Raw genomic sequence first — 20,744 nt, forward strand, 5'->3', positions numbered from 1 at the left:
ACTGCAGCTAGTGCAAAACGCGGCAGCGAGGGTTTTATCCAGAGCTGCCCGTTGGGAACATGTCACTCCCATTTTGAAAGAGCTGCACTGGCTGCCGGTTCGTTTCCGGGTCCAATTCAAGGTGCTGGTTTTGACCTTTAAAGCCCTAAACGGTTTGGGCCCAGGGTATTTGAGGGACCGCCTGCTCCCAAGGGTTGCTGCCCGCTGGACGAGGACATCTGAGGGGGCCCTGCTCCGGGTGCCGACAATGAGGGAGGCCCGGTTGTCGTGCACTCGGGACAGGGCCTTCTCTGTGCTGCCCCCAGACTCTGGAATGCTCTCCCAGCGGCCATTCGTTCCTCGGACTCCATCACGGCTTTTAGAAAGCTTTTAAAGACTTGGCTTTTTACCCAGGCTTTTACATGATTGTTTTCTACTGCGGCTTCTCTGTGTTTCTATTTGTTGTATTTGTTGTGTTGTTTCTATGCTTGTTTTTATATGTTTTTATACTCTAAGCATGTTGTTTTTATTGTGTTTTTATTGTATGTTTTTAACTTTTGTAAACCGCCTTGGGGTTATCTTTTTAATGAAAGGCGGTATATAAATGCAAAAATAAAATAAATAAATAAATAAATAAATAAATAAATAAATGCAGAGTGGGGAATATTTTCATGGTGGAACTTGCTGTCATAAGAACATAAGAACAGCCCTGCTGGATCAGGTCCAAGGCCCATCTAGTCCAGCATCCTGTTTCACACAGTGGCCCACCAGATGCTGCTGGAAGCCTACAGGCAGAGGCATAGGGCATGCCCTCTCTCCTGCTGTTAACCCCTGCAACTGGTACTCAGAGGCATCCTGCCTCTGAGGCTGGAGATGGCCTATAGCCCTCCGACTAGTAGCTGTTGATATACCTCTCCTCTATGAAGTTATCCAAACTCCTCCTAAAGCCATGCAAACTAGTAGCCAACACCACATCTTGTACCAGTGAATTCCACAAGTTGATTATGCATTGTATGAAGAAATATTTCTATTTGTTGGACCTAAATTTCTTGACAATCAATTTCATGGGATGAACCCTGGTTCTAGTGTTATGTGTGTGAGAGACAAATTTCTCTCTATCCACTTTCTCTATACTATGCATGATTTTATAGATATATCATGTCTCCCCGCAGCTGTCTTTTCTCTAAACTAAAAAGCCCCAGGAGTTGTAGCCTTGCCTCATAAGAAAGGTGCTCTAGGCCCCTGATCATCTTGGTTGCCCTCTTCTGCACCTTTTCCAGTTCTACAATGTCCTTTTTTAGATATGGTGACCGGAATTGTACGCAGTACTCCAGGTGTGTGGCCACACCATAGTTTTGTGTAAGGGCATTATAATATTAGCAGTTTTATTTTCAATCCCCTTCCTAATGATCCCTAGCAAAATCTCATGTTCTCATGGGATTTTGCAAGTAGAGGGAAAGTGGAGTATTTAATTGGCAACCATTTTGTGGTTCTCCATTTTGAGTATCAGGATGTCCATGAATGTACCTTCCCAATTTGCTATGAGTTTTCTTGGGCTATGCTGGTCACTCTTTATGGGGTCATGAGGGAATTTTGTCTACCACCATGATTGCCCTTGGGATGGATGGACTTTCACCCTCATTGGGATGGAGGCCTTCATTTTATCTGCTACTGATATTATGCATTTATTTGTCACAACTTTGTATGTTGGGGTTAGCCAGATGGCAGAAGAATACAGGGTTATCAGGTTGTGGGGAGGGGGTCAGGCACTTCTCCTTTAAAGGGGGCTTAGACTTATATAAATCTTTGCCAGGGACTGTGTTGGAGGGTCCTCCGGCGCTTGGGTGCTTAAAGGGTTGAAGTAAACCCCAACTGGGCAGCTGGGCTTTGTCTTGACATTTGACCATTTGGACCTCCTGGGGACTGTTTGGCTGCAATTTAGTTACCAGCCATTAGATTGGTACTTTAGGGGTGGGCAGACCCGAGTGACCTGTCTGCTTTCATCCCTAGGGGCATTTCAGTTAATGTTAGGATTTACCATCCAGCTCCCTCTACAAAGCATTGCTACACAGTTACTTATTAATATTTTATTTATTTATTGTTAAATTTATTTACCGCCTTTCATTAAAAACAATCACAAGGCGGTTCATATAGAAAACATTAAAACAGAACTATAAAAATTACACAATTAAAATTTAATGCTGAAATATAAAAACAGATCTAATTATTATTATTTTATAATACATACATAAAAATAACCATTCAATATACAAAGAAGCAGCAATGGGGACAATCACATGAAAGCCTGAGTAAAAAGCCAAGTCTTCACAGGCTTTCTATAGGCCATGATGGAGACTGAGGAGCAAATAGCCACCGGGAGGGCATTCCAGAGTCTGGGGGCAGCAACAGAGAAGGCCCTGTCCCGTGTGCACAACAACCGAGCTTCCTCCATTGTCAGCACCCGGAGCAGAGCCCCATCAGATGACCTTGTCAAGTGGGCAGCAACCCATGGGAGCAGGCAGTCCCTCAGGTATCCCAGACCAGTGTTAATCTGTACCATTTGTGGCCAGTGTTTACCTGCACCACTTTACCTATGTTTATGTGTTCTGCCCCTTTTTTTCTTATTGTTCTCAGTGCAAAAATCTCAATTAGTTTGAGAAATTGAGCATGACCTTTTAATGACTGGCAAAATGGTACAAGAGGAGGGGTGGCTATCCTGAGGCTCTGCAGCTGTTGGACTTCAGCTTCCAGCATCCCCCAGCTGCCATGAATCCAACAGCAACTACAGAGCCTCAACTGGGATGCCTGTGTACTAAGGGATGTTGGAATGGGATGCTTGGGACTTATTTATGTAGCAAGATAGTCTTCCTACATGATGTACTCAGGAAGGTAATTAAGGAAGAACTTAGATCTTAGTACAGTAAATGGAACACTTATCTGCTAAAGTGGAAGGACCCATGCAATGTTTATTTAAGGATTGTGAGAGGTCAGAGTTGTGCACCATGTGCCTGGATACTGGAATGTGATGACTATCCAGATACCATGCCAGGGTAGAGTGTTCCTCAGAGCATTATGAATAGTTTATTCTAAGAGTCACACAGGACAAGAAGGACCAAAGAAGATCAAAAGAAGGACATCTCACCAGAAGCACTAGAGACTTCCCAGCTCTTTGGTAAGTCACTGCAGGTAGTTCCTTAATTTTAACCACCTAAAATCTCTTTATGGGTTGTATCCTAAGCAGCATCTGTGGAAAGAACTTTGCAAAACGAAGGAAATACATATAGAAGAAAGTTTGTGTATGGAAGGAATTGCCTTGCCTTCTTAACAGCCTCTGCTGGGGACAGAAGATATTTGTCCAAGGGCAAAAGCCCATAGAGTTCCATCAAATAGGTCGTGGCCACAAAGAAGGCCCTTCCTCCTGTACTAATGACAAACAAGTCAGTCATTGGTGGAACATGAATATGGGCCTCCATGGAAGATCTTTAAAAATGGGCAGGCTCATGCAGAGTGGGGAGTGGCCCTTAAGGTAAGGTATTCAATCCAAGTTACATAGTAGCCGCAGCATCCCCCAAGTCCACTGCAGCCCTCGGTGGTGGTAAGCCATTACTTTTTAAACTTAGTTTTACACCCCCTTGAACTGGACCCATAGTGGCTCGGCTTGACTTTGAACCAAACCAGGCTCGGTTCAGATCAAGGTCGAGTCTTCAAGCCAAGCCTGTTCAAACCGGCTCAATTTTGATTTCAGTCTGGTTCATAGACCCCTATTTGGGGATGCACAGAATGAGTGTGTGTGCCCTGCTCTTGCATTAGTTCGGTGCTATACTGTATGTAGCTGGTTTCTCCTACTTTCCGCTTTAACTCTGTGCCTGCGTTTCTTAAATGGGCAAAAACTAAGAACAGCTTGTAATTCATTTGCAACAAAAAGTAAACACTTTGAAAAGTAAATTCAAATAGTACCTTTGTACTTATTGTCTGAATAAACTATACTTCTATATGTAATATTATCAATATAATCAATATCTAACAGTTTTTAAAAGATCTTTGAAGACTAATCTTTTTAATCAGGCCATTTAGCTTTTGTAATTTTAAATATTGTAAATTTTTCATTTTAAGCAGCTTTTTTGGAGTTTTAATTGATTTTAATGTTTTATTTATTTGTATTGTTGTTTTATGATTGTGAACTGCCCCGAGACTTTGGTTTGGGGCGATATATAAATGTATTAAATAAATAAATAAATATTATGAGCACAACAGGTTATATATAATACGTTTTAAGTTCCTAGAGAAACATGACTATAGATCTGTAAAGGGCACTTTTAAGAAGCATATTGCATACATATTTTATTTTCCCCCCAGAAGAAAAGGAGGAAACAGGTTTTTCCCATAGCTTCAGAATTCCCAAAATATTCTGCATTCTAGGGTGATTCCAGTGCACAGGCAGAGCTGATGTGCATATGGGCCTCAGCCACATCCCCATAGATGCTTTTTTTTCACTCATGGGCTTCATTAATCAGGATGTCTGCCGGTGTGGTTCTTCCTTACAAGAAAGTGGAATGTGTTTTTTAAACTGATATAATTTCCAAAAAGATATATATATCTTTCAGACAAATCTTTGCATTTTGATTTTATTCAGTGGGAGAATCTCTTCATTATTCCATGATTGCCAGACCACTTCTCAGCCATGAAGATCTGGCTTCTCATTCTCTTCCTGCGGTGGCTGGATTCTTTGAGTAAGTTATGTGAGAAATTAGCATGTGTGTTGCAGCTGATGGCTGGCATGAGGAATGCTACAGTTACCAACTAACTTATGCTCCTGAAAAGAAAATTGCTGCTTTGCTGTTGGGGATCATATCCTCGTGGACAAAATGTGGGGAAGCTGTGGCTAAGGAGGAGCAGACTCACTCTGTTCTATTCCTGTACTGAGCTACATCGCAGGAGAGCTGGTCTTATGGTAGCAAGCATGAATTGTCTCCTTTGCGAAGCAGGGTCCACCCTGATTTGCATTTGAATGGGTGATTACATGGGAGTACTGTAAGAAATTCTCTTTAGGGCATGGAGCTGCTCTGGAAAGAGCACCTATCTGCTTGCATGCAGAAAGGTCCAGTTCCATCCATGGCATCTCTTGAGATAGGGCTGAGAGAGACTCCTGCCTCTAACCTTGGAGAAGCCATTGCCAGTCTAGGTAAACAATACTGAGCTAAATGGACCACAGGACTAAGTAGAGTACGCTTCCTATGTTCCTATGCTCCTACGTTTCCTTAATACTGATTTAAATGTGTGAATTCTGACATCTCCCTCTTTCCATCTCCCATTCTTGATGCTACTGATGAACCAATTAGCATCGACAAAACAAAGTCACTACTTCATGCCTCCCCGCTCCCCCAAATTGTCACATCAAAATGTTCTTCCTGAACGCAAATGTTTAATCTCTTTTCACCCCTTTAAGGGACATGTTGGAGAATGTATTTTTTAAAATCTATTGTTGTGTGTGGTAAGGTCAAATTGCTCAAGCTGGAGATTCCAAAAAGTTTAAGTTATGTTTAAGTTAATTACAAATGCTATCTGTTTTTGTGCATGCACAATAGCCTTTTTGTGTAAAGTGGGAAGAGATCTGTTCTGTGGGAAGAGAGCTGGTCTTGTGGTAGCAAACATGAATTGTCCACTTTGCTAAGCATGGCCCACCCTGGCTTGGATATAAATGGGAGACGACTTGTGAGCATTGGAAGATATGCCCCTTAGGAGACAGGGCCTTTCTGGGAAGAGCATCTGCGTGCTTCCATAACCCCGCCATTATTACCAGTACTATTGTTAGTTTATGATGTGGATTAACTAGAGAGGCTCCCTGAATTTGGCAACTAAAGAGGGTTGTGATCTCCCCTCCTCGTTCTTAAATGGTAGTGGAGCATGCTCAGAAGGTCCTTGGAATCTTCTGGAGGTTTCAAGCCCAGCAGAAACAGAAACCCCCTGAACTTAGAGGGAGAAAAGATTTGGAAACCCTCTGTTTTATGAACTTACTACATTATTGCAGGTAAAAGGGAGAGGGTCTTCCCTTTCAAAAAGAGAAGAGGAAATGGCTTTATGTAGGATAGGATTAGTCAGACTCTGAGAGTGAGCAGGATTGGTTGGAAAGTTGCTGTTGCTGTAGCACAATATTGCTAAAAGAAATTAATAATTGTATTAAATGTTTATTGTAATGGTTATGTGCATTTGTGTAGCTATGTAACATTTAATAAGAAGGTTTTTGAAATCTTCTAGGGGTTTCAAACCCAGCAAAAGTAGAAGATCCTGAATTGAGAGGGAGAAAAGTGTTGGGAACCCCTTGTCTCATGAACTTGTTTCTTTATTGCAGTTCCTCTTCAAACAAGTTGCGCACTAGTTTGAGATGCTGGAGAAGCCCCGTCAGCTCGTTGCACATCTGGTTTTTCCCCCCCATTTCAGCTGCACACCCACAAGACGTCTCATAGGAGTGGCATGAACTGTCCAAAAGTGCTTTGGGGACAATTTTTTTTAAAAGAAAGAGACCAGGAGGTTGTGTTTTTCTTTATCGAGCCACATGCTATTTTGTGGGAAAGAAGCTATCATAAAATAGCCTTATGATATCATTGTATGATGTGTTTCTGATTTATACGATTTTGTAAATTTGTATTTGAAGTTTTTCTTTATGTGTGCTTAACAAGTTCATATGTACAAAGAAACCTTAAATGCTTATAAACACTTGAGTTTGTCATTAGAATTTGCCTTTATTGCAATCACTGGTGAAAATACACTGTCTCAGAAAATATAGAGACTTGAAACCCACCCACCCGCATTTATTGAGTATGAATTGGGGTTACACTTGCATGCAGAATGTTCCAAGTTCCCTCCCTGGCATTTCCAAGATAGGGCTGAGAGAAACTCTGCCAGTAACCTTGGAGAAGCTGCTGCCAGTCTGTGTAAACAATACAGAGCTAGATGAACCAATGGTCTGACTCAGTAGAAGGCAGCTTCCTATGTTCCTGTGTTATGGACAGTACTTGCTATATTCCTATGTTATAGGCAGTACTCATGGGAGGAAAGCTGGTCTTGTGGTAGCAAGCATGACTTGTCCCCTTAGCTAAGCAGGGTCCACCCTGATTGCATATGAATTTGAAACTACATGTGAGCACTGTAAGAGGGGATGGAGCTGCTCTGGGAAGAGCATCTAGGTTCCCAGTTCCCTCCCTGGCAAGTCCAAGATAGGGCTGAGAGAGATTCCTGCCTGCAACCTTGGAGAAGCCACTGCCAGTCTGTGTAGACAATACTGAGCTAGATAGACCAATGGTCTGACTCAGTATATGGCAGCTTCCTATGTTTTTTGGAATCTGAATCTCTTCTTGAGTGCGTGCCTTGACTTGATGTCAGTGACTGAGTATTGATGCTGCTTTTCCTGTTTGCAATAAAAGAGGTATTAGGGGAGGAAAGAGTCCCTCTTCTTCATTTTTTACTTGCCTGGACTATCCTTGGCCTAATCTAGCCTAAGACTTTAGGCATCCAATTTGTTGAGTGAGAGGGCTGACTGGGATAAGATGTATGTTTTTGGCAGGCACACACCTCTCCCACTCAGTGATGTCATATACATGACACCCATGCAAAGTTCTTGAGTAATTATTCTTTGAAGATTTAGAGAGTATGAAATGCAGAGGCAATGCTCTGAAGCCCTGAGCCTGGAAACCAAAGGAATTTAAATTGCTATTTTAAGACTAATTATTAGGGATGTGGAAATCGATTCGGGTACAAAATCCAAGAAACCATTCTGCCTCATGGGAGAGAGCCAGAGAAGCTTTGCTTTGCCTTGCCTGCCTGCTGCCTAGAGTGGATTCTCTGCTCTTTGTTCCTGCTGTCCTGATTGAGGAAAAGAGAAAATAATTTGATCTCACCCCCTTCCTGCTGCTGAGAGAATCACTGCCAGCGCCTAATGTCTGTGCAAATCGATTCGGGTAAAAATTATTTGTACTCAAATCTACCTGTTTTGGGAGATTTGAGGACAAAACAAATCACCCCCATGCTAGCTGGCCAGATTCGGACCCAAAACAAATTGGGGGTGATTTGATTTGGGTTCAAATTGAATAAAAAAAATTAATTCGTGCACATCCCTACTAGAGATGAGCAAACATTTCAATTCGAACCGGTTCGAATTCAAACTGGTTCAGTTTGATGGTTCGAATTCGAACCAAACCAGCCATCAGGTTCGAGCTGTGGGTCCAAATTCAAAACAAACTGAGGGGGCAGGGTTCGATTTGAACTGGTGCCTACCACCTATGAAACCCCAAGGCAATTGGACACTCCTCCGATTATTGGTAAATTGTTAAGGTATTTTTTAATTCATCATAGGGAATAATGAGGATTCCAGAAAATGTATTGCTTCACGTTCGGGGGGGAGCGGTGGCCTAGAGTGGAGTGTGGTGGGTGGTAGTTCCTAAGGGGGGCAAGGAAGCTACTGGAATTATTTGAAAGGAATTGGGCAAAGGGCTGATTTTTAAGTGATTTCTGAAGTTTACATGTTTTTTAAGGTTTTTCTCCATAAGGAAGAATGGAGATTTCAGCAGCTCCATAACTGCACTTGGGGGGTGCCGGGGTGGCCCAGAGCGAGTGGTGGTGTAGTGCACAGAGGATGCCAACCACCCACATGTGTTGCTAACCCATGGGGTACTGGTTTTGTTTTCTGAAGTGTTCTGAGTGTAGATTCTCTGGTAGCAAATGAGATTTTCAATGACAAACCATGAATCCACTCTCATACACCCGCTCCAGCTTGGATCCTCCCTGCAATTGTGCTTCATTTTTGTGGCACAAAATGCACGAAAAGCAAAACACTCCTGGGAGAGATGACTCCCCCACCCCCTCCTCAGCTCTGCCATGCTACAAGGGAAGCCCCCGCGACACATTTACAGCTAGATATTAGGAGCCAACTCAATTAATATGTATTGATTTAAATACTTGATTTTTTTTTAAAAACCCAGCTGTTCATAAAGCTCAAAGCAGCTGCTTCCAAAATGCAATGTGATTAATAAGCTCCCCCTCCAAAAAACAACCACCACCAACCACCACAAAATAGAGGTTACTGTGTCAGTGGTAAGGTGACTAACAGGAGTTCCAATCTCAGAAAATAGAACACTGATATGAAAAACCTAAAGAACTCATGAAATAGAACATGAGGAATGACTGTTGTGTTGGAAGTAAAGGACTTTGCGCTGTCTCTTTGCCTCAGACAGTGGAGGACAGACTAGTAAGTCAGAGGGCTAGAAGGTCAAAGACATTTGGTCATCACTTCCTGCTGCTCTGATGCTATCCCTTTGAAATGTAGATTGCTAATCTTAGGGGATTCAACTTCCTTCCTCCTTCTCTCTCTTGCTACCTGGCTGTTGACCTTGCAACATGGCAAGTCTCTTGCCCTGCACCATATGTGCAGAGAAGATGGTGAATCCATCTGCATCCATTTAGATAGATAGATTACTGCCCGCCCCAAAATGGAATCGCAGAAAGAATGAACAGAACTCTACTGGACATGGTAAGATGCATGCTTGCTGACGCACACCTCCCACAGAAATTCTGGGGAGAAGGCATCATGACTGCTACATACATTCACAACAGAATGAACACAAAACCTATTGAAACAACACCTTATGAACTTTGGCATGGTCATAAGCCGTCCATGACGCATCTGCGTGTCTTTGGAAGCACGGCTTACTCATACATCCCAAAGGAAAAAAGGACTAAGTTAGGGGCTAGGGCCACAAAAGGGATTTTTGTAGGCTACGCAGCACAATCCAAAGCCTACAGAATTCTGGATCCTGACACCAACAGGATAACCATAAGCAGAGCAGTGTGTTTTGAAGAGAATGAAAGAGCTACACCTTCAGAGGGGGCCTACACTGAAGCAAGCAACCAGACCAAGCACCCTGATGACTGGATTATGCTTCCTGATCTCAGAGGAACTGAGGAGGAGGAGACAGCAGATCCAGATCCAACCACACTTGACACAGAGACCCCCAGCGATCCACCAGACACACCTGAGGTGATAGAAGGGACCACAGAGGGTGAGGTGAGGCGATCAACACGCTCAAACAGAGGTGTTCCAGCTCCGAGACTGTCCTACCTCGCAAGAACGGCGGAACAACCAGAATCTTCATCATGGGAGGAAATATCCCAGCTACCACAACCAGAAGCCCAGAACCTGGACTCTTACTAAGTTACCACAAGGAAGAAAAGTTATTGGCTGCAAATGGGTTTTCAAACTCAAACATGATGCTGATGGTGAGATTCAGCGCTACAAAGCCAGATTAGTAGCAAAAGGATATTCACAAAAATATGGAGAAGATTATGATGAAACCTTTGCACCAGTGGTTAAACATACCACAGTAAGGACTCTGTTAAGTATTGCTGCTAGCAAAGGAATGCATGTTGAGCACCTAGACGTGAAAACTGCATTCTTGCATGGTGAACTAGAAGAGGACATTTACATGCAACAACCACCAGGTTTCTTACAGGAAGGCAAAGAGGACTATGTATGCAAACTGCAAAAGAGCATTTATGGTTTAAAACAAGCTGCCAGAGCATGGAATATAAAACTGAATGATATGCTGCTTCAAGCAAACTTCAAAAGAAGTGAAGCTGATCCCTGCCTGTACACGAGATGCAGAGATGGGAAATGGACTTACATTTTGGCGTATGTTGATGATTTGATTTTTGCCTATGAAAATCCAGATGACAGCAAGGAAATAATGGGTCATCTGAGCAAAGAAGTGGAAGTCAAGCAACTTGGCAACATTGCACACTACTTGGGCATTCAAGTACAAAGAGAGAAAGATGGAAGTTTCCTGATCAACCAAGAACAGAAAATCAAAGACTTGATAAACTTGCTCAGACTGGAAAATGCAAATCCTACACCAACTCCAATGGAAGTGAACTACATAAAGCAAGAAGATAAAACTGAGCCACTATCTGACAACCATAGATATCGTGAAGCATTGGGTAAGCTTTTATACATTAGTACACTCACTAGGCCAGATATTAGTACAGCAGTTGGCTTACTTTGTAGAAAGACTGCATCACCAACAGTCAAGGACTGGAATGCAATGAAAAGACTTGTTAGGTACCTAAAGGGTACTGCACACTTTAAGCTCAAGCTGTCAGCTAATAGTCAACCAAAGCTAGAAGCATATGTAGATGCAGACTGGGGTGGAGATATAACAGACAGGAAATCCACCAGTGGTCACATAATTTTCTATGGAGATGGAGCGATAAGCTGGTCAAGCACAAAGCAAGACATAGCAGCAGCATCAACCACTGAAGCTGAATATGTATCAGCTGCACAGGGCAGTCACGAGATACAATGGCTGTGTCAACTACTGAAGGACCTAGGTACAGATGTACCACAGCCCATACCAGTGTATGAAGACAACCAAAGCTGCATTCAACTCTCCAAACAAGAAGATGTAAAGAGGAGTACCAGACATATTGATGTGAAGTACAATGTAGTGAGAAGTCTGCAGAAAGATGGACTAATCAAGTTGCTCTACTGCCCGACAAATGAAATGCTTGCAGACTTACTCACTAAGCCACTACCAAGACCCTGCTTTGAAAAGCTGAGAGAGAAAATGAATATTGTGAACTGAGTCACGAGACAACGAGAGGGGGTGTTGGAAGTAAAGGACTTTGCGCTGTCTCTTTGCCTCAGACAGTGGAGGACAGACTAGTAAGTCAGAGGGCTAGAAGGTCAAAGACATTTGGTCATCACTTCCCGCTGCTCTGATGCTATCCCTTTGAAATGTAGATTGCTAATCTTAGGGGATTCAACTTCCTTCCTCCTTCTCTCTCTTGCTACCTGGCTGTTGACCTTGCAACATGGCAAGTCTCTTGCCCTGCACCATATGTGCAGAGAAGATGGTGAATCCATCTGCATCCATTTAGATAGATAGATTAGAGAGCCTAAATCCTCACTTTCCTATCTAGAATGGAGTTCCTTAATAAATACCTTTTATATTGATTTGAAACTAGCAATTGGCTCCAAGTTACTTTACTCTTAGCACACATGCATGATTAACTAAATCCGCTGTGTTTGTGCCTCTGTGCACTCTGCTATATTGAAAAAGGGATTCTCTCACCACAGAGAATTTCCAACATGTTGCACAACATGTTCTCTGGTTCTTCCATCAAGATAGGTTGCCAGAGCAGACCCTCAGGGAATTGTAAAGGTAAGGTGTTTTTGTTTTTTTAAAAAAGAATGAAATCTAACCAGAAGCAATAGAATGAAATCTAACCAGAAGCAATAGAGACTTCCCATCTCTTTGGGAATCAGCAGCAGCTACTTGGTTTTACCTTTCACATATATTAACGCCTCTTAACATATGATAGAGTTTGAAGCCTACTCTGGAAAGAGCAGAAGCAGATTCAGGGAGATAAGCAAGCTTTTCTACACAAAACAACAGCAACCACGTTTTCTTCATACATACTAACAGAAGGAGGGGAGATTTTGAGGTGCTGGTTTCTCTTAAAGGGAGAAGTCCCATTGCTTGTGTCTGTGTTTTGTTTATTTGCCAGGGCTAGCATTTGCCAGGGCTTGCTTTGGGGGCTCAGTGGCATTTAGTTGTTGTTTGCCTGGAGAGGGACAGAGGGAGGAGTCAGCTACGGCTGTAGTGAGTCATACCAGGTGGGAGGGGCTACATTCCTGTGAGCCACATTCCTATTTCAGTTTGAAGCCTACTCTCTATATAAGAGGCAAAGGCCAGAGAACTTAGCAAACAGGGATAACAAACAGGGCATTGGAGTTTAGCAGGGATGTGTGTATGCCTGAAATGAGTCCCCTTGATCACAAGGAACCTAGTGGGGAGAGAAGGTAAGTATTATTTCCTCCATCTGTTTAGGAAAGGAAGTTGAAACTGTTAAATTGGTGACCAATACAGCTGAAACCTAACTTTCTAACAAACAATCTCCAAATACTATAAACAGCCAACAAAACCAGATATGAAATTAGAAAGCCAGCAGGAAAGGGGGCACTTCCCAATGTATTGCACAATGTATTGCATGGGCAGAATTCTTGGGAGAGTGCTCGGAGCAAGGAGCTCCTGACTTTCAGGGAACAGGTTTGTTCCATTGAGACCAAGGTGGCGGATCTGGAGAAGCTCAGAGAAGCATGTGCATGTCAGGAGAGGAGAGCTGGTCTTGTGGTAGCAAGCATGACTTGTCCCCATAGCTAAGCAGGGTCTGCCCTGGTTGCATATGAATGGGAGACTTGATGTGTGAGCATTGCAAGATATTCCCCTCAGGAGATGAAGCTGCTCTGGGAAGAGCAGAAGGTTTCAAGTTCCCTCCCTGGCTTCTCCAAGATAGGGCCCAGAGATATTCCTGCCTGCAACCTTGGAGAAGCCGCTGCCAGTCTGTGAAGACAATACTGAGCTAGATAGACGAATGGTCTGACTCAGTATATGGCAGCTTCCTATGTTCCTATGTTGATGTGGATGCGACCTTCAGGGATGTGGTAGAGCCATCATACTCCAAGGCGACAGTCTTGGGGAAGGAGGGCATCAGTCTGAGGAAGAGGGAAATGCTTCCTTAGAAGTGACCCCTTCTGTGGATGATGAGCCCATATCCTCTCACACAGAGAATAATCCCCTGGGAGATGGGGGCCTCCTTGTAGTGTGTGATTCGATCATTAGAGGTATAGAGAGATGGGTTTGTGACCTGCATGTTGATCAGACGGTGACTGGCCTTCCTGGTGTGATGGTTGCAGACACCATACTACATCTAGATAGGCTGTTAAGTGCTGTGGAGGAGACAGCTGTCGTGGTGCATGTTGGCACCAACAATGTGGGGAAATGTAGTCGGGAGGCCTGGAAGCCCAATTTAGGCTGATAGGCAGTATATTGAAGACCAGGACCCCCCCGAGCCTATTTCCCCAAATAGTCCAAACCTTCATTCCCCAAAGGGAGATTCTCAAGATCTGAAGATAAATAATTTAAGGGGAGGTTTGGGTCAGAGGGAGTAGCCAGGTTCTAACTGTGATAAGGGATATGCAGAATCTGCTGAAGAAGGGATTGAGGGGGATAGGTCCAGCAATATATCATCATTCAAAGGTGAAAATCAGTTGGATGAAACAACTGCTGCAGTACTTAGAGGTTCATGCAAGTTCAGGAATTTGTCAGTCTTGGCTTGCTGGAAATTTTTATTGCCTTTTTGACCTGGGGACTTCCTGGAACACTTTTTCTTTCTCATTTTATCCAGAGTAGTTAGATTTACTGTTCAGTCAAGAATAGACCTTCCAAATTGGAGCCAGTCTTAAATTATAGTTAGAACATCAATTAGACCATCCACTGCAATGCCATATCATCATAAAATGAAATAAATCCATCAACCAGCCCTAATAGGAGGAGGATAGAAGATAAAAATCTAGGGAGAGCTCATGAATGGAGCAGCCTACCCTGCTCCCAATGTACCCAATGGGATTACTTGGGAGTAGGAAGTCATACTTGTGTATAAAAACCTGTGACACCAGATGAGGGTTAAGACATTCCCCCATTCATTTTAATTAATGAGATTAAGCATGTGTTTATCTCCTGCTGAAACCAATGGATCTTAATACTGTTTAACCATGACTACATGAGGATCACTTCCCCTTAAATCAGGGGTGCTCAGCTTCAGCTCTCCTGCAGATGTTGGCCTACAACTCCCAGTACTTCCAGTGACTGTTGCTGGTGTGTGTGTTATGTTTCTTTTTAAAATGTGAGCCCTTTAGGGACAGGGAGCCATCTTATTTGTTTGTTATGTCTCTGTGTAAACCGCCATTTTTGGAAGGGTGGTATAGAAATTGAATTATTATTATTATTATTATTATTATTTTATTTATTTTACACAGTCAGACAGGCGTTATTGACTGGTTTGTTTTATCCAGACATCGAGTCCTTCCCAAGGACGTGGGATGCCAGAATTTTATTGTCAATGTTGTTGCTGTTCTTATAAATATCATCGCAGAATATAGGTTGTTCCCAGTAAAGCTGCTTTTTGTAATTGACTGATGGTGATTGGTGATTTCTGTGGCCCCTCTGGTGTTGAGGTGCTCTTCAAAGTCTTTTGGAACTGCACCCAGGGTGCCAATTACCACTGGGATTATTTTGGTCTTTTTCTGCCACAGCCTTTCAATTTCAATTTGTAGATCTTTGTATGTGGTGATTTTTTATATTTCTTTTTCTTCTATTCTGCTATCCCCTGGTATTGCTATGTCGATTATTTTCACTTGTTTTTCTTTCTTAACTACAGTTATATCTGGTGTATTGTGTGGCAGATGTTTGTCTGTTTGTAGTCGGAAGTCCCATAATATTTTTACATCTTCATTTTCTTCAACTTTTTCAACTTGATGGTCCCACCAATTTTTGGCTACAGGTAGCTTGTATTTTTTGCAGATGTTCCAGTGTATCATCCCTGCTACCTTGTCATGCCTTTGTTTGTAGTCAGTCTGTGCAATCTTTTTACAACAGCTGATTAGGTGGTCCATGGTTTCATCTGCTTCTTTACAAAGGTGGCACTTGCTGTTTGTTGTTGATTTTTCTACCTTTGCTCTTATTGCATTTGTTCTTAGTGCCTGTTCTTGTGCAGCCAGTATTAAACCCTCTGTTTCTTTCTTCAAGTTGCCGTTCTTAAGCCATTGCCAGGTCTTGGTGATGTTTGATTTTCCACTTATATTGTGTAAATATTGACCATGCAGTGGCTTATTTTTCCATTTTTCTGCTCGGTTCTTGACTTCTTCTTTCTTGTAGGCCTGCTTTCTTTCATTGGTGTGCCCAGGGAAAATTTTCACCTGGAGGTCCACCACTTTGTTGACTATCTCAAAAATGGTGCATGTGCCAACTGCAAACAGGTTTCTCGGGGCAGGTAGTTCATGTTGGAGGCCAGCTTGTAAATCCTCCACTGGACATTCCAGCTCAGACGGAGTGCAGCCTGCTTGTCGGCTGCCAAGTTCCAGCTGGCTGGTTGCTAGCCTCCCAGACTGCTGAGTCGTTCCACCTGCTGCCTGTCCTGGGAGCTGCTTGTGAGGGGAGTGGCTTCTAGGGCTTGCATGCTTAAAAGCAAGGAGACTTGCCAAAGGGGGCTGGCCTTTTGAGCTGGGCCTTCGGGGGTGGGACTGAGGGCTGGGGTTGGATGGGATGGGGTGGGGTGGGGCTGGGCGGGACTGGGCCAGGCCTTTTGCAGATATGTGTTTGGGCTCTCTTGTGGGATGGTGCTGGGGGTGTGCCTGGCAGTTCGGTGGCAGCTATTACTGTAGTGGTGGGGAATAGAAGAATTGGTGCTGGCAGAGCAGCTGTCCATTACAGGGGAAGGTAAACCAGTAATTTAGTAACTGTTTCCACTTCCAACTGCTCTGTCAACTCTTCAGCCTTGGGGAGCAGCTCCAACGACTCACAGAATCTGGCCTTGCTCCTCTTCAATGCCTGGTCAGTTCAGAATAAGACCAAAATTGTCCACCAGTTGGTCGTGGATGAGGGAGCTGACCTGGCATGTATAACTGAGACCTAGTTGCGGGAGGTGAGTGGTCCAGTGTGGGCTCAGCTTCTCCCACCAGGTTACTCTGTCGTGGAGCAGGCCAGGGGAAGTGGGTGGAGGTGGGGGTGGAGTGGCTGTGGTCCAGAAGAATACCATTTCCCTTACCAGGGCCCCTGTGAGACAGTTGACTTATACTGAGTGCATATTTTTGAGGCTGGGAACTAGGGATAGATTGGGGATTCTGTTGGTGTACCATCCACCCCGCTGCCCAACTGACTCCCTAACGGAGCTGACGGAGCTGGCCACGGAGTTGGTGGAGTCTCCTAGACTTTTGGTGCTGGGAGACGTCAATATCCACTTTGGAGCTGGCTTGTCTGGTGTGGCTCAGGAGTTTATAGCAGCCATGACAACGATGGGCCTATCTCAGTTAGTTTCTGAACCAACTCATGTTGCTGGGCATGCACTTGATTTGGTCTTTGGTTCAGATCAGGGGAGTGTTCCGTGGGTGGGATATCCGGTGGTTTCCCCATGGTCATGGATGGACCACTACCTGGTAAAGGTTGGTCTCACAGCCACAATCCACTCCTGCAGGGGTGGTGGTCCTATTAGGATGGTCCGTCCCAAAAGGCTGTTGGACCCAGTGGGATTTCAGAAGGCCTTGGAGGATTTTGACATTGGTACGGCTCGTGATTCTGTTGATGCCCTGGTGGAACCTGGAACAGGGAACTCAACAGGGCAGTAGAAAATGACTGCTCCTAAGCATCCTTCCGACCTGCTGCAAAAATGGCCCCTTCGTATACTGAGGAGCTGCGAGGGCTGAAGCGGTTGGGTAGGCAACTAGAGTGCAAGTGGAGGAGAACTCGATTCAAATCTTACAGGGTTCAGCATGTGACCCATTTGAAGCCTTATGCAGTGGCAGTAGGTGCACCAAAAAAGAGATTTTGGTCATGGTTCCACTCCCCACTCTCCCATCGGAATTCAGACCTTCAGGAAAGCAGCTTCTTTGCAGTTTCACTGACTGCAGAGAGGAGGCAGGAACTGGTTGCCTGGGCTTCTTTCTTTACTGACGGTCAGCCCCAGCAGCCAATAGCATACTAACCAGAGTTCAAACCACAGTTTGAATTGAACCGGCCAGGTTCGGCCACTCTTGTGTTCAGACTGGACCAACTCTGGTTCTAAAAGAACCAGTTTGAACTGGTTCAGGTTTATACTTATAAAGGGGAATGCAGTGAGGATTCCCCTTTACAAGTAAAGGGCCAATCCCTAGCCTAAGAATGGGGGGAGGGCAGAGAAGAATAGGTTCATATCTGCTATATACAGGCAGCAGTGGAGGATGTGGTGGCAGAGGTGGGGGGCTCCTCCAACACAACCTCCACCAGCCTTCCAAAGATAAACTGGTCTGGTAGTGACCCAGTTTGGGACTCTGTGTGATCTCCAGAGGTGATTTGCATCACCATACACATTTCATGGTGTCATAAATGTCCTCCGTGTATGTTTGGGGGTAACAAAAATGGCCTCCATGCATGTGTGGAGGCCCAAACCTGGCTTTGGCCAGCCTCTGCTGATCTTAGGAGGCCTGTGGGGGGTTTGTAGGAGCCACCGCCATTGTCTCTGTCACTGCTACCACTTGCATATAGTAGGTATCAAATGCCCCCCCCCCATCCTTAGTCTAGGGGTTGCCCCTTTACTTGTAAAGGGGAATCCTTTCTGGATTCTCCTTTACAAGTATATATACTTGTAAAGTATATATACTTGTAAAGTATATATACTTGTAAAGTATATATACTTGTAAAGTATATACCGGTTTGCTGGCCCGTGAACCGGTTCGGCCCGGTTCAGTGGTTGAACCAGACCTGTTTTGGGGTCCAGTTTTGGGGTCCAGTTAGGCTGGACCCCAAATCAGACCAGTCCAGGTCAGTTTGAATCCAGTTTGGTTTCAAACCAAACCAGCAAAACTACTTCCGTGCACACCCTTATGTCTAGCCTCAGGCGCTGCAGCTGTGGACTACAGTTTCCAGCATCCCCTTGTTACCATAAATGCAACAGCAACTGGAGAGCCTCAGGTGGGATCCCTGTGTACTAAGGAATGTTGGAATAGGATGCCTGGTACTCATTTATGTGGTAATATGGTCTTCCTACATGATGTACTCAGGAAGGTAATTAAGGAGGAACTTAGTTCTTAGAAAATGGAACACTTATCTGCTAAAGTGGAAGAACCCATGCAATGTTTATTGAAGGAACATGAAAGGTCAGAGTGTTGCACCATGTGCCAGGATATTGGTATGTGATAACCATCCAGATACCTTGCCAGGGTAGAGTGTTCCTCAGATTGTTATGAAAAGGTTAGTCAAACAGTGGCACAGGACAAGAAGGACCAAAGAAGATCAAAAGAAGGACATCTCACCAGAAGCACTAGAGACTTCCCAGCTCTTTGGTAAGTCACTGCAGGTAGTTCTTTAATTTTAACTACTGGAAATCTCTTTATGGGTTGTATCCTAAGCAGTAACTGTGCAAAGAAGTTTGCACAAGGAAGGAAATACATATAGAAGGAAGTTTGCGTATGGAAGGAATTGCCTTGCCTTCTTAAAAGCCTCTGCTGGGGGCTGGGGACAGGAGATCTTTGCCTGAGGGTAAAGGCCCATAGAGAGGGAGCATAGCAGGCCTACCTGTGCTGGGAGTTCCTTAAGTAGGTCAGGGCCACAGAGAAGGCCCTTTCTCCTGTACTAATTATAAACAAGTCAGACTTTGGTGGGACATGAAAATTGGCCTCCATAGAAGATCTTTAAAAGTGGGCAGGCACGTGGGGATTGGCTCTTAAGGTATTCAGTCCAAGGTGCATAGAGTTTCAGAGCAAAAATAAAAATAAAAACGTGCCCATGTTACCGTTCTGCATTTTAAAATTTTTATTGATTTTTACAATACCTTAACAATCAAGCTACACTTAATTAAGTAAATATTGACTTCCCGCTTACCAGTCTGTGCGGTTCTTGTTAACTATACATATAAGCCATTGCTATAATAATACAAAACATATATACTCCATCTTACAGTTATATTCTACCCTACCCAACCTGCTGTAATTACTAAATTCCAAACCCTGCTGAAAGGTCCTTTTAGAAAAATAGTTCTTTAAGTCAAGTAAGAAAGGTTCCCAATCTTCTTTGAAATATTCTAAGTTTTCATCTCTTATAAGTGTTGTAAGTTTTGTCATCTCCGCATATTCCAAAATTTTTATCATCCAGTCTTCTTTTGAAGGCATTTTATTGTCTTTCCATTTCTGCGTGTATACTATTCTAGCCGCCATGTTTCCATACATAAAAAAAGTTAAGTTTCTTCTAGAGAACTCTCCTTGAGTTATTCCCAGCAAGAAGGATTCTGGCCTCTTATGAAATATCATTTTAAAATTTTTTTCAGCTCTTTATATATCACTAGTATGTTTAAGCCCGTTTTAATAACAGGCTCTAGTTACGGCACTCCTGGCCCCCCGCTGCCATTCCCCCCTTTCTGCCGCTCGTCCAGCCGCCCTCCTGTTTTTTGATCCCCCTTCCCCCCTTGTCGTTTAAGGGCCAAAAGTGTTCTCGGCGGCCACCACCGCCAGCGGGGCCAGTGTTTTGGGCCAGAACGGCACAAAAAGACACGGGCGCACGGGATCACGCTCAAGGATTTTATTATATAGGATATCCCAAAAGGCCTTTGCCTTCCCGCATGTTCACCACATATGGAAGAAAGTTCTTTCACATTGTCCACATTTCCAACATTTGTTTGAAACATTTTAATACATTAATGCTATTTTTTTAGGTGTCAGATACCACCTGTACATCATCTTATAACAATTTTCTTTTACAAGCAGTGAACTTTAAATCAGTTTTCCATAATTTTTCCCAAGCAGCCATCTCTATTTTATGACTCACATCTTGAGCCCACTTTATCATAGTCGTTTTAACCACTTCGTCTCTTGTCTCCTCCAAAAGCAACAACTTACACATCTTAGAGACTAATTTTTCATCATTTTCACACAACTCCTTCTCAGATCTCAACATCAGATCCTCAAATCCAGCTTTAAGATCCTTCTTATGAATTTCGTTTAGCTGATGGTACTGAAACCAGTTGCTAACCAAATTTTGGACTTCAGCTATATCGTTTAATTTACAGCCCTTCTCTTGAAAACATAACAAATCTCTATAGGTACCCCATTCAGACTGCATATTTATCTCTTTATGTGCCAAAGCTTCAATTGGGGATACCCATAATGGAGTTTTAGGTTCCAGCCATTTTTT

At 43.6% G+C, this 20,744-nt stretch overlaps 1 long non-coding RNA gene across 1 annotated transcript; it reads left to right on the forward strand.

Moving 5' to 3' along the window:
- The first annotated feature begins 3,036 nt into the window (after window positions 1-3,036).
- LOC128326192 (uncharacterized) lies at window positions 3,037-6,592 on the forward strand. Its single transcript, XR_008307883.1, has 3 exons — window positions 3,037-3,151; window positions 4,613-4,709; window positions 6,329-6,592. It is a non-coding gene; the product is annotated as an uncharacterized LOC128326192 (long non-coding RNA).
- Window positions 6,593-20,744: the final 14,152 nt, after the last annotated feature.

The sequence above is a fragment of the Hemicordylus capensis genome, chromosome 1, assembly GCF_027244095.1.
Source record: "Hemicordylus capensis ecotype Gifberg chromosome 1, rHemCap1.1.pri, whole genome shotgun sequence".
Taxonomy (NCBI): Eukaryota; Metazoa; Chordata; class Lepidosauria; order Squamata; family Cordylidae; genus Hemicordylus; species Hemicordylus capensis.